Genomic DNA, 18,529 nt, shown 5'->3' with positions numbered 1-18,529 from the left:
TTATAATAAATATCACAAGACCCACAAGTGATTTCTCTTGAGTAGTGCAACTGCTTGCGAAGTGATGGGCTACCAAATGTGAACAAAACATTTGATATTAGACCAACAGTAGTTTTAAAGGCTTCTTGCAGATGCCACAGAAAGGTAAATGATAGCACATAACTTTCAGTCACGACAGACAGTGAACATATAGTGCATTTTTTAAAGCTTTAGCTGGCTTTCAGCATAATAGTTTGCAAAGCCAGGAGCTTTTCAGCACTTATATCTGTTTATTCAGCAATATTTCCTAGCAATTATTTTAGGCTGACCATTTAGTTTCATTTTACAGTCATAAAGCAGTCAGTAGCTGTAGCCGGGTATCAGTTAACATTCTATTTAGTAAAACATTTCTAAAAGAGTGTATAAACATGGAAAATTATAGTTGTGATTAGATCGTAATTGTTGTCCTATCGAGATCTAATTACTTTTCTAAAAACAGTTTGCACAAATAATTTTCAAAGAGTGGCCTTTATAAAATCCTACAAAGTGCTGACCAAGGAGAGCTGAATACCAGAACAGGAGTTCTTTTCCAAGGCAAAAATGAAATCAAACAAGTTGGCCAAGTTCCATCATAAGCCACCCTCAGAAATACCAGAGGAGCTTAAAATATTTTAAATAGAATATTTCCCCTCCCCCCTTTTTTATTGTTGTCCTCGAACAGCATTATTACATTAAGAGCCATGCGACAGAAAGTCGTGGTGATGCAGAATAAATAACCATAATGTATCAAAAGCAGACAAAGGTGTGATTGATCTGTCTGGAATTGGCAGACTCTTTCGCTGTGTCAGGCTGTTTCTTTGATCAATGAAGGTATAGCCTCTGACCCTTAAAAAAAAAATCAATGAGATTGATTGAAAGGAGAGAGAGAACTATGAGAATGCAGGATAGCTTTAACCTTCACTGTCTAGAAAATTTAAAATAGTCTCATTTTGCAGGCATTGAACCTGCTATTTTGTATTTTCTTATTAAAATGCTTTGCTTTTCCCCAGCCTACTTTTGAAACCTCTTGAAACAAGGCTGTAGAAATGGTGTGTCCGAATGTTTCTCACAAAGGTTTATCTTCAAATCACATTGTTAAGAAAATAAGAAGGTTTTTTTTTTTCTGTAGCAGGATTCTGCACATTCTGTTACACTTTGCAGTATGTACAGAATGCCTTTAATTTCCTTTTAGAAACCCTGATTCTTAATTGACATATACTTATTCAAGATAGGTGCTCAGAAAAATAGTTCAGATCATTTCAGAGACGCTATCCATCTGAATAAAGTTACTTGAATTGCTCTATTTGTAGGATCAGGCCCACTGATGATTCCAACAACAGTATGAGACCAGCATGGAGGGATGCCTTCTGGGAATAAACGCATTTTGGCGATCTTGTTCCACGTAATCTTGCATTTTTATCGATTTTATATATATATATATATATCTCTACATACATGTATACCTAATTAGCACGGAAAGAGTAAAAATGTCATACTGGAAAATTTATGAAGCGGGATTTTTAAAATGGTGCTTGGCACTTTACGTCTTTCTTACTGAACAGACTGCAAATACAAACTTGACTCTTTAGTCAAAAACAGGTTTATGAACAGTTGGAATTTCCTTTTAGTACCAGGCCCTTTCTTCCCATTTTGCCGATGATGCATTAAGCAGTAACACAAAGCAATTAGTGAAGTAAGTATAAAAAAGTGTTCATAAATAGCAAAGTTAATTCATTCATTATTTCGTGCTTTTGAAGCTCAAGAAAACATCGGTGAAAAAAGGATAAATATCACAGTGGTTAGTTTTCACAAATAATTACTTTTTTAATTGAAAATGTCAGTGAAATCAAGGTCTATTGAATAGTATTCATATACTTTAAAGTGATTCAGACTGCAGTAATTTCTGCTGTCATATGTCTGTGTTTTAATAAAGGGCAGGTAAATTGACAAGTCAGCAAGGAGACGGTATAACAGCATTTCTCGAGTAAGAAGGAGCTTGCGTAGGGAGAGAAGGATATTGCTGTTTGTATTTTTATTTGTGTGATTTCCTCTCTGTAATAGATCGTGTAGGCTACATATATTTTTAATACTTCACGATCAGGTGGGAATTTCAGCTAAGTTACAAAAGGCACTGTTACTAAAACATGAGGCAAAGTCTGGGTGTGGCATTTCTAAAGAAGAAATTAAGAGGGTAGATTTCTGTGATAGATCTGGGACTGGGTAGCTTTGGGATTTCTCTAAAATCTTTATCCCCTTGCTCTTCATCGTTGTGGAGGGAAGGTATCGTGGACATGGCATATGCTTAGGCGGAGGTCACTCTAACAGTCTCATTCTTCTAAGTCGTTTAAATACTACATTAAAGCTAAACCTTTTATTTTAATGGATATCCCTTTCATGTGCACGGTGATGAAGAAAGTTTTGCTCCTAGATAAAAGAAGAGGGATGAGGGCGTTACCTCCCAGTCAGAGCACACTGAGAATATGAGGATGAGAACTGCAAAATCAGAATAACGTTTGATATTAGTGCGTTTCTCCCTTCCTGTAAGACACACTCTGATTTTGCTCCAATAGCACCTGAATCTTGTAATCGCATTCCCTTAAAATTATTATTTGCTATTCTGGAGAATCCTTATCTTTCACACAAAGTTTGTATGAATATTGCAAAGCAGCTTACTCTTTGCTGATTGTCTAAGAAACAAAAGGTTCATCCTGTGTTTGAATGGGTTTTGATATCTGACATCCACATCCAGCCTCACCTCTCCTCCCTCTCTGTCCATAAGTAATAATCCAGGAAACGCCTTTCTTTTTTCTTTTCTTTTCTTTTCTTTTCTTTTCTTTTCTTTTCTTTTCTTTTCTTTTCTTTTCTTTTCTTTTCTTTTCTTTTCTTTTCTTTTCTTTTCTTTTCTTTTCTTTTCTTTTCTTTTCTTTTCTTTTCTTTTCTTTTCTTTTCTTTTTTCTTTTCTTTTCTTTTCTTTTTTCTTTTCTCTTCTCTTCTCTTCTCTTCTCTTCTCTTCTCTTCTCTTCTCTTCTCTTCTCTTCTCTTCTCTTCTCTTCTCTTCTCTTCTCTTCTCTTCTCTTCTCTTCTCTTCTCTTCTCTTCTCTTCTCTTCTCTTCTCTAATTTTTGGGTGGTTTCAGCAATGGCTGCTACTCTCATTCTGTTCTTCATGTACACAAACTGCATCTTTCCAGTGTGGATGTGAATGCTGTCCCCTTGTGGATGATGCTTACAGTCTTAAACGCTGCCTGCAAAACTGAGCAGTAGCTGCCATCCAGTTTAAGGTGGTGTCTGGTGCGTTGCATTCATTCAGCATTACTAAAGGACAGAATTAAAGTTCTTTTTGTATCTCGTCCCACTGTCAGCTAAATCTTTCCCAGGAAAGATGCAAAGCTGAGGTAATTTTTTTTCATCTGCAACAAAGTCGCTCCTGGCTGAGGTATAAGCCTGTTAAAAAGGGCCTATGCTAGCAGCTGAATAATTTTCTAGACCAATTTTTACCATTTCTACTAATGAAAACAGCTGGGTCATTAAATCCAGCAATCGATCTCCAATTATAACCTGTCTTGGATGGCGCGGTGCCCTGCCCTGGCGGATGCCCTCCCCACGGACAGACCCCCGGCCTCAGCCGCTGCCTCTGCTGTGAAACACCTCTTTGCTGCCCCTGTCCCATACCCACTCCTAGCACCTCTAGGAGCACCGATTCCTCCCCAAAATATCATTGCTGTGGCACGGGGGCTGATTCTGCTCTTGGGCATTCCCAGGGCTGCAGGGACTAAGGCTGTGCATTCAGTCTCTCCAGCTGAAAAGCAGATTTATGGTTAAAAAAGGTGTGGTTCTGCTTGGAAACAGGGGCAGTGTGTACAGACAGTGATGTAACTGTAAATGTAATGGGGTTTTCTTTCACTATTATTATTTGAGTCTATCAGGAGAATAAATCAAATTTAAGATACTAAAATTCTGGATACCTACTACCTGGATTCTTTCTTTCCTCCTGAGACACCGAGAGAAGGATATGTGACAATCGCTGGAGCATTTTTATGAAAAGCTTTACGATCTTTTCAGGACCTGCACGGGAATTAAAAAAAAAAGAAGTTAAACGGATGACATTTAATCTTCACACAGCGAATAGTAATTACAGGCAAGATTTTAAAGTGGCTCTGCTCGTATTCAAACCTGGTGGTTCTTTTCTCCTTGCATCGCATGGGGAGTTACTCTACCGTGGATGCAAAATGTAAATGATTGGGCAATTCCGTGAAATTCAGACATGCATACAAAAATGTCTTTCCAACTTTTTCACACTTACCCTCAAACTGAAAATGGATTTTCCTAGTGGTTGATTAACCAGAAATGAGTTGTTCCTAACTAGGGTGAGGGGAGCGAGGTTCTATAATATTCGATTAGTGAAAGGAGTGAACGGCTTCAGGTTAATTCAACTAGTCTTCTATTTTTAATCTCCAAGGAAACAGCTGAGTTGAATGTTAATTAAACAGCAGTCTTTGATCCACCCAGCCACTCCCGGAGGCATAATAATAATATATAAGTGCACATGCAGCAAATATATAATAGGTACATTTAACGGGGTGCATCTAACCTTGCTGTATTCACATTTCAGACGTTTCTTGCTGACCCATTCTTGTAGTATTTAAATAGGGAAAGGGAAAAACAGGGGAAAATGCTAAGTTAAACTCTGGTTGTCTGAAAGGTGGGGCAGCAGAGCAAGCGTAAGTTCCTATTTTGAGGATGTATAAGGGTTAATGATTAGAAGAGTGGAATCAGGAAAGACCTTAAGCCCAGATCTATGACAGTGGTAATTGAGCTGATTGATTACGACATCTCGTTTCAGACGACTATTGATTTAATCTAGTCTGCAGTCCCATTGGCCCCAGAGGTGCTCCCGAGTGAGGCTCAGCACTTGAACCTGGGTACTCTTCCCTACTCACCGTCTGGATATAAATTTCCAGAATCTGCAGCCATTTATAGTTTTCACTCATCTTTATGCTTTTATTCAAAAGCTTCTAATTTCAGCAGTCTAATGTTTTTAACCATTGAGGGGGCAGGCACGGGGAAAACAAGATGGCACAGACTGAAAAGGGAGGGTTTTGTTCTTTTTTTTAAGGAAAAAAAAAAGGCAAGACAGAGAGCTGGGGCTATGTGGCTAGTATTTGCATCTGTTGTTTCTGATTCGCAGAGCTAGCAAAGGCTGCTTTTGGAGGCAGTCCACAAAGCTGGGCTATCAGTAGGCAGTTTGCTGTACGCGCACGTTCAATTATTAAAATAGTAGACTTTTTTTTCTGTCTGATAGCCATAGCGAGGTCATGACATTAATTTATCCAGGGTATTGTGGGTAACTATACAGAAAAAAAGCATAAAGGGCACAGATGCTGGAGCAGCAAAAAATGGATGGGTCTGAGCAAAAGGAGATTAAGAGGCGATGACCAATCTAATGTACGTATAGCAGTAAGAAGCCGGCATCCGTCACAGACTATTGATGGCAATAAGTATTTTAAGCCATGCTGTGCATGTGTTAATTATTTTTTTTTTTATACCTCAGTAAATGCTAAACTGAATGCTGTAATCCTGTATTTTTTCAGTTTCCCAAATCTGATTTCGGTCTTGTTTTTTGTTGTCTCATGCTTGGCGTTCTCCGCTCACTCTCTGTCTCTGTCTGTGGGTGTGTGTCTGTCTTCGTCTCTCCCTTTCTCCGAGATTACAAACTTAACTGTTTCTTAATTGTCTACTTTCCTCCGTCATTTACCTAAGAAATTAATTACCGTCACAAGGACCGGTCATAAGCACGTACGAGCTGGGCTTAGGGCGTGTACCCCGGCGTTTTGGCTTCCTTTCTTTACTTGGGGGCTGTGCGGTGTTTTCTTTTGGACCTTTCCCGCGAGCGGATGCCCTTCACGTTCATTGCCGCCGTTAAGGTTGCCAAACGGCTACCTGAGCCGGGGCTGCGGTGTAGCACTGCATCCTGGGACCTGCCTGCCCGGCTACGCTGAGAGTTTCTACGGCACCAGGCAGCTTTGAGAATTGGCTGGCGAATTGCGTATCACCTGTGTATGTGTGTGTCCCCCCCTCCTCCGGTAAATAATTTTTTATACCGCGAATCGCAGCGGTGTGGTGTTGTCTGGAAAAATAATTCCCAAATACTGTTGGCGTAAAAAGGGAAAAGCCGAAAGATTGTCAACAGCCTAAGTCATTAAAGTCCCTTGCCTTAAGAACAAAGGAACAAGGTAAAAATGCACACGGTGATTATGCTCTGTGGATTTTCATAGCCTGTCAGACAACTTGTGCCTGTGTTTCAGTTAACAGCCTTTGTGCTTTGTTTTGTATTGTGTATGTTATATACGTGTCTTGAGTTCCTGTGTGTGTGTGTGCATTCGGTGTACGTGTCTGTGCACAGGCTGCTCTACCAACACGGAGCAAATACCATACACTTAAATACACAAGCGTAGCTCAAACATGCATTTTCAGTACTCGGTGTGGTGGTGCGGGTGTATTGCCATTGTTCTCTCGCAGTGCTCCCTCTGACGCAAGCAGCTTGTATTTTTTATTTTATTTTTTTTAGTTAAGTCTAAAAGAAAAAAAAAAAAAAGAAGAAAAAGAAATTACTTAGTCTGGTTAAATACCGATTGAAGTCCAGAAACTCACGATTTCAGCACAGTGAATGGTGATTCAGACCCTGGCAGTGTTTTGGCTATGAGACAATTCCTACTTATAAAGAGCACAATGAGTGGGGGGAAAAGAAAAAGATAGCATTAATTTTGAGGAAGATTAATATTAGTCTTTTTAATGTTCATTATTTTCTGAAGAAATGAATCCTTGTAGCTTCTGAGAGCCAGAGCGTCCTTCCCCCTGGTATTTATTCGAGCAAAGGAAAAAATGAAGAAGGCGTAGAATAAACTCCTAAGACTGTTCAAGAATTACTGGCATTATTTCTCTCTACATCACGTGTGAGCCTGGGTTGCCTGCTATTCCTGAGGCAGAGGATCGAGGATGAAAGTCTGTGTGTCAGAGCCTGTTTTCACAACTGCATTTGGAGATCTGTCTTATTGATTAGGAAAAAAAGGGGGTGGGAATAGGAGTGTGAGGTGAGGGGAGGACCGACTGACTACTGGCTTATTGCAGCTCAAGACATTTTCTTCCGGAAAGATGTCAAACAACTGAGACACAGCAACAGAGGAAGTAGAAAGGTGGAAAAATAAGAAGAGGGGACCCTTTGGAAGAAATGAAGGCATTCCTTATGAGAGCCTTGAGGCTTTTTTTTTTTTTTTCTTCTAACATCTGACCCACAAGGGCTAGAGTGACAGCGTCATGCAAATGCTGCAGTCCAGCAGGTCTGAGAGAGGGTGGATGCTAGAGAGTGAGTTAATGTTAATGATGAGTGCAGTGAAAATACCAGCCGATACCACCCCCTCCACACACAACTGCTCTGAGTCAGCATCCGCTGCTTTGCCTTGCCTTTTTGTGCGTGTGTGTGTGTGTGTGTGTGTATGTGCGCGCGCATGGGTATATGTGTGTGTGTGTGTGTGCGTGCGTGTGTGTGTGCTAGTGACTGTGTGTGTGTGCATGGAAGGTAAAGCCAGTCAGTCAGTGAGAAGCAAAGGTACGTTTGAGAGCAACTAAAATCTGACTGATTTCCATCTTCAGAGCATCAGATGTATTCCCTAAAGAGGATGGGTCTATGCGATGGGGGTGGTATAATTATGTTAATGTCATATTTATAGAGGGGAGAGATTTTTCATTCTAATTATTGATTTGAAAGCTGTGGTCAAAATTGTTTGTTAAATCATGATCAGCTTTAAAAAAAGAAATTGAATGAAATCTAGGGACTGCTATACATATATATATCTCTCTCATATATATATTTTGTTTCGTTTAACTATTTTGTGTCTGAGGCATAACTGATTGAATGGTGCACAGTGACAAAGGAACGGCTCTTATATAATGTTGCATTATATCATCAGCTGAAATAATATTTTAAATAATCCAAAATGTTCTGAAATCTGAAGTGTCATTCTGGAGGGGAGGGTGAAGGGCAGGGGTGGGGGTGGGGGGCACGGGCAAATCTTTTCTTCAGCAGAACGCTCTGTACAGCTTTCTTGTAAATGGATGATTCACCTGTTCGACCAGCAGAGATTCTAATTCTTCCCCCCCTCTTCTCTTTTTTTCCTTTTTAAAGCTGAACGGCTTCCCGAAGAGCACTGAGTTTTCTGTGCCAGATTCTGCTCCAGTGGCTAGGACCTTTATGGCTGCTGTTTCTTTTGCTCTGGGCTCTGATGGAGGGGGAAAAAAAAAAAAAAAAAAAAGCCACGGTGGATCCCGTCCCTAAAGTAGAAATTTTCTTTTTCGTTCTGCAAACAAGGCTAAAGATCGGAGGAGAACGAATGCGAAAGTAATTCGGGATTGTGGTCGTGCCATTAAAAGTGTTCGGCTTCAGAACGAAATTATTCGGGAAACCCGAGCATTTCTTCTTACTGTATCGACAGTATTTGAAAGTTGTGTGTGCTTTGAGTAATCTGGTTCAAGTGACAACAATCTCTGCATGTCAATGTTTTCTACAGCTTATGGAGCGAAAGCTAGCTTTGCCATTGGAAAGGAAGAAGCTTTTGCTAGCAGTCTGTAGAAGGATTAAATGTTGAACGTGGGGAAGAGGCAAAAAGTGAATACACGCCCCAAGGTTATCCTTGCATCGTGAATGGGTTTAAAGTACTCCTCTGTAACCCAGGGCCCACCTGAACAGTAGGACTAAAAGTATAATGGGGAAATATTTCAATTAGAAACCCCTTAACAAACATTTAATCCTTCTTTCAGGCAGTAAGGGGAATAGAACAAAATTGTTACTGTACAAATCTGCTGGAAGCAGATTTTAACCCATTTGTAGACGCTTCCCTCTGATGCATTATAATATGCCTGCTTGCAAGACGAGGCAGTGAAGATTTTTTCCGGTGTTCTTTGTTTTTTCTTTTCAAAAGTTAAGGACTATACTCTAAGAAAAGTCTGTTCAGTCAGCTGATACACTGTTTGAATGTATGTATATGTCTTGCCTGCTTATTTGATCTTTTCTGCCCCCTACTTGAAACGGTGGTTTGTTTATCTGGGGGGAAGGAGGGTTGTTGATCTGGGTCGGGGGGGCGGGGGGGGGATGTTGTTTTTTGGGGTTGTTTTGGTTTTGGGGTTTTTTTTGTTAACAATAGCAGTGAAAGTTTTGCTGACAGCAAGTATGACTACTAAGCAATTCAGTTTATTGGAAGACGAATTCTACCGGATCATATCAGACTTTTCCTAGTCCCTGAGACCCTAACTTGTGAGGTTTTTTAGCAACAATCACAAGTCAGGCTCTTGGGACCTAGGCGGAGGGGAACCAGCAGCTTTGGACTGTGATTGTTTCTCTGCAGAATTTAGAGAACCAAAGGAGCTTTCCTTGTCTGGAAGGGAAAAAAGGAAAATATACCTATTTCAAATGTTAAGCAACAGAACTGTTCCTAAAAGAAAACAAACAAACAAACAAACTGTTATCCATTGTGCAACATTAGGATGTTACATATTTGTAAGTTTAGAAAACTGGACTAGATGCCATGCAACATTTAGAATTAAAATTTAAACTGAATGCCAGCTTGCATCTCCAAAAAAACGCCACAACAGACAACTGAAAACAGATACCGAAATACACAAGAAGCTTTCAACCATATTGTTATTATTATTATTTATTTTTATTGTTATAGACAATTCTGATTGTTAGTTACTGGAAAGTGTAAAAAATACCATATAAATGTATTGTAACAGCATTAATTAACTTTTAAAACATAAAGCATAAAGGCTGATGTTTGAGGCCTAGAAAACATTCATTCTATTGTTGTTTGAATAATGATTTCAGTCTACAGGAAAACTGTTGCTTAGCTTTTCCTGTTAAATGGGACAAAGATTATTCTGTAGTTAGTTGCCATCATTTTTCTTTGTCTAAGTGAGGACACAATATGGCATTTAAAATATTCTCTCGTTTAATTGACATACTAATCTGATAGAGAATAATGGTGTAAAAATCGTACTGCAGCACTAAAATAACTTTGCACACAGAATCACATTTCTTGTACCTGTTCAGTTTAAACTGAGCCGGCAATACTCTAAGCACTGCACTCAACTTCTAGCCTCTCCATCACAAAAAACCAAGGGGAAAACCAGTGAGCTTTAGGTTGTCCCTCATGTGTTAAGTACTTCACTGACTTTGCATAAGAAGATTCACAAGCACACGAGTTACGCAGCACTGTTCATTAGTCTTGAACTTCTGATCTGCAACGCATAATTTGATTTGTATTTCTTAATATTTTATAGGGGGGTTAGTCCCGAGTCATTTTTCTCTGTTGCCTGTGTCTAACCCAAGATGCTGCAGGACCTTGTTGATACATCAGACTTCACTGAGACAAAGGCTTCACACAGATCAGGCATCTAAACTATTTTTTCATTTCAGAAGCGGTATTTTGGCTGCAGTATATTTTTTCCACTTGTGTGGGAGGAATTGTGTTTTATTGTAAACATCAACACTATTGTTAAAATAAATTGTTCTTATCTGTTAGTATAATACTTTTTCTTGTTGTCTTGTTTTCTTAAGAGTCAGAAACTATGCGCTGTACATAGTTTTCAAGTTGCTCAAGATATAATTAGTCTTTAAATAGTCATAAAAATATTGCCTTTGCAATTTCAATGATGATACAGTTCCTGTAAATATGCAGTTCTTTTTTTTGTAACCTGTCAATCCCACATGCTAAGAACACTCAAAAGAGCTACTTGCAAACATTCAGACACAGAGGCGTTTTTTTAACACAGGCGTGTTACTCAACATTGACTTCTATTTCAGTAGTATTAGAAGAGTCGATCTGAATCTGCATTGAAAAGATGAAGGTACCCAGCTAGGTGCTACACTCATGAAGCACTTCAGTAGCAGGTGACACGTATTATGTTCACTAGTTTTCAATACTGAAAACAGTCTATTTAAGATACTGTTCAGGTGAACAGGTATTCTGGTCATTCAAGCTATGTAATGAGATAAAACTATATTGTGTGTAGGTATATACATGTCAATATACAATTTAAATTGGCATAGTATTTATCAAAATAAAAATCCTTATAGATTTAGTCAAATATACGATGCACAGGTCTGCACATATGAAAGATTTTCATTGCGTTTATTTTTGAATCAGCAAAATTTACTTGACTGTGGATGGTTCACATTTAGCACTCTGAATGCATTGTGCATTTAATACTGTGTGTACAATGGAGGTGAAACTGTAGTGTGAAGCGTCTGTCTCTGTCAGGCTGATTTCAAGTATGCTCTGCTCTGCAGTGAGAGGGAGAGGAAAATGAATCATTAGAAAGCCCTACCTGGCTTATTTGGTGCTACAGCAAAAGCCGTAAATACGCAGTACTGCCTCTGCGTTACTCCTTGAATTGGGATAAGTCCGGTGGCTCTTCTCTTGCCCGTTGTACTCACTGCTGCCCCTTGCCATAGAGATGAAAAAGTTGGTATGTTGCCTGCCTTTTTGCCTCCTCCCTCTTCTTCCCCAGTTTCAACACAGCAAAAGCAACCTTTGGTACACATTGAACTCCTTGTGGTGGGGCAGAGGTGGATGGACGGGAGGGAGAACCCCGATTTTCACTCGGGCAGAATTCCACCAGGATCAACGAGGTGTTTCCCTGTCCTGGAACTACGTGACAATGCCTACAGACGCCATGCAGAAAGCGGTCTTATTTACACTTTGACAGTACATGAAAGCTGTCTCTATTAGCACAAATAAATAGAAAGCATCATCTCCGATATGCTATGCTTAGATATACATACAGAATTTCAATATATTCTCATCGCTATATGACTTTATGTTGTTTCAGTCCAAAATGCTTTTAAATGCTATTTAATACGTGATTTTGGAGTAATCAGCTTGTGCTACAACAAAAACAAAAACCCAAAACACAAGCTCTTGCAAAGGGGGAGGAAGAGAGAGAGAGAGAGAGGAGTGAAAATGATGCGTGGTGCATACAAAAAAGGAATGATATTAACAATTCGATGAATTCCTAGTTGGTAGACCAGACTGAGCCAGACGCATATATTAACGGCTGTCTGCTGCTGATGTGAGCCTGCTCAATGCGGTGGAAATGAAGGATCACCTAGTCTCTGACACCAGCTTATTTGTACGTTTTAATTTTAAAAAGGAAAATCACTGTTTTACATAAACATCTTAACCCCTGCATGATTTTCTTTCTTTTTTCCTCCCTCGTATTGTTTGCTAATTTACTGTCAACTTAAAGTGCTGTTTAGCTACAGCCCAACAAAACATCAGTCAAAAAAGCAGAGGGAAGTATTAGCTTCTCTTTTGTCTGCCATGTACAATTGGGTTATTATTATGATAATTGTCTACTTTAATTTTTAGTCTTCATGGGAGATGCAACAATTTTCCGTAGCCTCAATTTTGAAGCATTTTAAGTTTCAACAAGATACCATTTCTTTTTAAACCTACCCCCCCCCAAAATGCTTACAGCTCAAGCTGGGGTGATTCGATCAATTCTTTTCATTAACCTGAAAGTCTTTAGCATCTAAATATGATATTACATATATGGGACAGGATTTCTTTTCAAACCATATAAACACTAAGATCCATTAATACAATGCTGAAGACTGATACATGAGTCAGGGGAATTCCAATCCGAGTTAATTACCGTTGGAATTAGAGGAAAGAATATTTTACTCGAAGTTGTATAACAAGAATCTACAATTATCACATTTCAGGGCATTGCTCTATTCGTTTGATGAAAAATGTCAATGAAGTTTAACAGAAGATGTTATGCATTTCCATGGGTAATGAAAATCGGCACATTCACGATTAGCTAACACAACATTTTCAGTGTGTTAATATGCAGTGCAGCAAAAATTTCTGTAGGCAGTAAATGTAGCCATCATTTTGATTTGCCCATATGATGATTATGCTCAGTTCCTGACTGGGTACTTAATTTCACACTGAAAAGCAGTCATCTCCTCTTAGGAACCGGCTGTAGCCCACAAAAAAAAAAAAAAAAAAAAAAAAGAAAAAGAAATAAAAAAAAGAAAAGCAAGACCGGCTGCTGCCTGAGGTCTATAGCTAGCTAGGTAGTCAGATAGATACGTGTAATAGGAAAAGAAATATCTGGGATCCTATAAAAGTGCCATCTGAAACTGTATTGCTCAATTAAAGGTAGATTTATTTTGTTATGTTCATTTAGAGTATTTTTGTCCAAACAATGTGTCTGAGACATTCATCACCTTGTTATTTTTTTTCAATTTTTGATGATTACAATAGGCATCTTCAGAGTTTGTTGGATGCTGCATCGTTCCATTCCTTGGCAACACTAGAGTTATTCTTGCCTGGTGAGTTATATTCTGACCAAAATATAGCTATGCTAATTTGTGTGCAAAGCTGTTTTACTTGCAGTGCCTGAGTATCAACAAGTGGATGGACTATGGAATTCTTAGAGAGTAAGTGAACATAAGATTATTAAGATCAACACTGACAAAACTATTTCGTATTTATAAACATCTTTAACCTATTAAGTAGGATTTAAAATTAATCACCGAATCATCCAGTCGATTATAGACTAAAGTCTATCTGGTAGGCTTTCAGGATTGCAATCTTTACTCCTGTTCCTGCTTATTTAGGAGTTAAGGATTAGTCGTAATTGTACTCTAAACTAGATACGGTAATGATAGTTTGAACAATATGAGTATCCTATAGGGAAAAAGGCAGATGATAACATTCTGTACATCTCTTCTACTTGTTAGCTGTTACAGTGGGGCTGTGATTCTCTACAAGCGGCATATTCATTTATTTAAATGGCCAAGCAAATCAACAAGGTCATGCTGAGTAGTTTAGAGCTGGCAATTTTGGTTTTGGTTTTGGGTGGTTTTCTTCCAGCACCCCCACCCCCACCCCCCAACTTCTTTTCTTGGATGTGTGCGTGTCATGCATGGGAAGGTATGAAGAAAAAACAGCTATTCAGCAGAGACACGTCCCACCCCTTTAATTAAGCTTTTCCTGAACTATGTAAAAACACCGGCAATGTGTAAATCCCATTTGTGGTTGGTTTGTTTTTGGTTTTTTTATTTTAGCAGATTCCTAAGTATTATATTAAGATACCTCAGTGATGAAATACATATGAAAATAGTTGCACTAGTAAGTCACTGGATAGTGAAAGGGTTGGATGGCATCGGCACAGAGCCAACTGGAAGACTTTTTTATTTTTTTTTCATTTAATTCCTTTCACCTAGTAGGCTCCTTAAGCATTAGGCAGAACCCAGTATGTGGCTAAGTTATTGCTCTAGTGTTCATCGCACAAAAAGCACAGTCTTAGCATTTGTAAATTTTCTTCAGGGAGGTTTCTAATCTAGACAGCATTTGCGTTTGGGGATTACACCACAGTCTGTTCCCCACCACCTCCCCCTCTAACATGTAGTCCTTTCAACTTCTTCAAAGAAGTGGGGAAAAGTAGGTTCTTTTATTAATAGCAGAAAACAAACCGACTGCTGGACTTCCGTGGCAGAGCTCACATAATGCGGCAGGGTGGGAACTGTAACAAAGAATGCTTGAATGCACTAAACGTATAGTGAAACCCCATTTACATTCACTGATGGAGCTTAAAGTACAATAAGTGAGAAGTTTAAAGTAGAAATAAGCGGGGCCATGAAAAGACTTCAGTGAAGGTAGATACTTCTTGAAAAGTTTAGCACAGGATTTAATTTCAAACTCAAGTCTTTCCTAGCAGAATGCATTTCTTCATAATACATCCCTTTACTCATCAGATGAAGATAAATCAGATGAAGAGAGTGTCTTCAGCGCATAAAGAAGTAGATTCAGTTTATCCGATTTATACACTGATTTTCATACAAGTGAGACAGTTAGCAGTGGAAAAGTCTTCATGGTTCACCGTCTGTTCCTCTGCGCTCTGGCTCCTCTGCAGACTGCCTTTGATGTGAAAGAAACAACTTTGTGTCTAGAAATAAGTTTGATTGTGGGATCCTCCCATGATTTCTAGTTTTCTCAACTTCTAAAATTTGTGTGTACATGTTGGTATAGGTACGCTGGAGAATCGGGCGGGTTAGTTGCTTTTTTTGTGTTAAAGGTTATTCTGGGAAATAGAATCGCAATATTACTATCGAGTAGCTCTCACCTCTCACCTTCTCTTTTTTTCCACCATGGTAATCATCTCTTTGCTTCAGCCCTTTCCGTGGCCCCACTGTAAGGCCCTACGAGATGCCAGCTTCATTCTCCTAAGAGTTTAAATTAGCCTTGGTCCCACTTTTTTGCATTTGTCTCCATGGTGGTTCTTCATCCCTAACACGAAGGGCAGATAAATTGTCCCTACCTGTAGCTTTTTGCAGAATCTGCCATCCCCTCCCTCGGCCCTGTTCTGAAACCACTGGTTGTCAGAGGTTACATATTAGTTTGCTGGTTGCAGTTTTCCAGATAAAGCTCTTCTCGTTCATTTTCTCCCAAAGAATGGCATGGTAGCCCTGATGGCCACGCAGTCAGAACAGAGGATCATTTGTGGAACAACAGATTTCATAACTGTGATTTGGGAAGGAGGGTGGGTATGGAATAACGTCCTGCTGCCCTCTTCGGCAGAGGTAGTTTCAGCCAGTTGACATGCGTGAAATATTTGCTACCAGCATTTAGTCAGATTCACATTTCCAGACATTTTGAGGGTTGGTCCCTATCCTCGAGGAGCCTAGTTCTGCTTCGGGCGTAGAGCAGGCAGGCACTTGTGCTCCACAGACCCTCGGAGCGGGCTCTCGCTGCCGGCACCAGCCTGCTGCAGGCACAGCACCGGCCCTGCACAGCACCTCACCCTCCGTCTCCCTGCGGGGGCCCTCACGGCCCGGCCATCAGCTTTTAGCAAGCTTGGGGTATGAAATGGCGGGTGCAGCCATTTTGTGGTGGGATTTACAGCTTTTCGCTGCAAGTGGAGGGTTCAGCTCTCTGCTGGGAAGATTTCTCACAAGACTGAGGGTACGCAGTGCTTATAGCTCCTGCTCATGTATTTATATACACACACTGGGGTATCCAGGGAGTTAGATTTACTGTTAGATTTTAAATAAACCTAGGAGACTGTGCTTTTCTGGTGTTTATTATGTCAGCATGTTATTTTGGATATTAATTCTCAAACTTATGCCTCTTTCTGAAATAGGTGATTATGGTCAAAATATTGAATCGTTGGGGCACCCAGTTCTAAAACAATGGCTGGATGTTTAAAAGCGAAACAGGTTACCAATGCACTGCTGGAAACCTCTCCCGACTGAGTCACGGGGTTAGATTTCTTGTGGGTGTTGCCGGTGTCTGAGTATTGAGCTTTGGTAGGCTTTTTATGAGTTAATAAATTCCAAAGGCTGCAATTTGGCTTTCTGAAATTTGGTAATCATTCCCTAAATGCTAGTGGGAAATCAAAATTACTACATGTAATAACTAACACTTTTTAAAACCCTTCAAGTGTTTCCAAACTGCCGCCTACGTGCTCTTCTTTCCGGCAATGATGGCTAAAGATTTAGGGTCACTTCCTGGCACCCAGCAGGAACGCAGAGCTCCCTTTCAGTGAGTCAACCTTTAATTTCCTTCCTTGACACTTGCCCTGTGTTGTGTCAACTGGGGGCTATTTTGTGTGGGGACCATCACTCGCTAACTGGGAGCACGGTAACCAGCGCGGTGGGGCGTTGACTTTGGTTAGAGCTCTGGGGCCGCAGAATAATGCAGGTAACAGCAAAGCATTCGGTGGTCAGTAGGAGGTCATGATTTACTGTGGTGGTGTGAGGGCACATTTTATACGTTTATTTCACAGCCCTCCTTCTGCTATTCTTTGGGTGTTCCCAGTAACTTACTGCGGTGGCTGGGGAGAGAGAGGAGCACACCTGAACCAACTATGGCATCTCACATCCCAGCGTTCCTCTAGTCTCCACCGAGACTCTTCAACTTCATTTTGGCATCCACATTTACTTTTTTCAGATTACTATTTTTAATGGTCCTAATGATCTTTTGCAATAGCTAGTAAGAAAAAAACATGTTAATGAGTAGCTCCAAAGAGAGTCCCTGGGGTTAGCATTTTTCTATGAAGCAGTCTTATGTGTCTCAATACTGTATGATTTTACTGTGGCCAAAAAAATCCTTCAGCTGGCATCCAGATCAGATTATGAAGTGACAGCAGAACTTAATATCTGCAGTAGTCTTCTCAGAGGACTTGCAGACTCTCCTGTCCTGTGGTAAAACCTGCAGCTGAATGCCATCCTATACCCACTCTGCTTCTAGGTACCATCTGCAGTTCACCAAGCCAGGAAACATGGTACCGCACAAGGCTTGCACCTTACATGCACTAGGGGAGGAAGACAGCCAGACATCTCCTTCTTTCCTTCCCTGCTTTTCCCTCCCCCTTACCTCCTCCCTTGCTTTCCTCCCTCGTGTCTCCCACACGTAGCAGAAATATCACATGTCCGCTGCCAAGGCAAACTCGATCATCTAGTCTGACTTCCTCCATAAAACATGCCAAAGCATTCACCAAGCAACTCCCACATCAACACCAACAATTTCTGTTTGGTTAGCGTGTATATTTAGGATTTGGGATGGCAGAGAATCCATAATAACCCCAGGAACAGTGTCCCAGTAGTCTATTACATCACTATTAAAAACATAGGCTTTATTTCTAATTGGAATTTGTTTAGCATCAGCTTCCAGCTACTGAAACTTTTCCTGGCAATTTAAATGCTCATTTGCTTTCACCTCTTAACATTTTCATTGGAAAACTAATGAGATTGTCTTCACTGTCTTACTGTAAGTTAGTTTTTGGGGAAGATCAGAACACGTTTGAACCCTTCCCATTTTGTCAATATCCTCTGCAAATACTCACACCAGAATGAGCAGTCTGATGTCAGGAATAGTATTATTAGTTGTACTAGTAATTCCTATTTTCTTTTGTTTGATTTACTCATGTATCTTGTTTATTCTCTCCTTCGCTCCAGTATACTGAGACGACAAGGATAGCTGAAGGATTAAAAAGAGAAATATATTTGAAAAAGGCTTGTCTGAGCTACTTGAAGGTGCTTAATTCTAGCTAAAATTAGTTGGAGTTTAGCACCTAAACTGTTAGGTACTTCTGTTGCCTTTATTCGAGCAAAATGTTATGTCAATGGGAGAAATAAGAGAATTAGCTCATCAGTGTTTGATTAAATATTAGCCAGGTAATTTTTAACCTCCATTAATCTATTTATTGAATAAATTGAGTTTAATTTCAGGAAATGACAGCAGCTGTATTATTCTTACTATTTGAAAACTTACTTGGTTTCAGCATTTTCTGCGCTTCTAGTATACTCGAGTTACAGAAATAGATCCTACAGATGGATTAAAACATACCCATGTGTTGAAACCAGGCAATCAGTCTCACATTTTACAGGTATTCATCCAAACAGCTAGGATATAGCTAGCTAAAGGATTATTTTTAATGTGTTTCTCC

The 18,529-nt window shown here is 39.8% G+C and overlaps 2 long non-coding RNA genes across 2 annotated transcripts in view; both read left to right on the top strand.

The window, feature by feature from the left end:
- Window positions 1-18,529, top strand: part of LOC134521181 (uncharacterized) — a 363,047-nt gene that overhangs the window by 232,369 nt on the left and 112,149 nt on the right. The gene's annotated exons all lie outside the window — the stretch shown is intronic.
- Window positions 7,475-10,597, top strand: LOC134521190 (uncharacterized). Its single transcript, XR_010072675.1, has 2 exons — window positions 7,475-7,622; window positions 8,199-10,597. It is a non-coding gene; the product is annotated as an uncharacterized LOC134521190 (long non-coding RNA).

The sequence above is a fragment of the Chroicocephalus ridibundus genome, chromosome 1 (assembly GCF_963924245.1).
Source record: "Chroicocephalus ridibundus chromosome 1, bChrRid1.1, whole genome shotgun sequence".
Taxonomy (NCBI): domain Eukaryota; kingdom Metazoa; phylum Chordata; class Aves; order Charadriiformes; family Laridae; genus Chroicocephalus; species Chroicocephalus ridibundus.
Note: the sequence above shows the minus strand (reverse complement) of the source record. Positions and strands in the feature narration are given on the sequence as shown.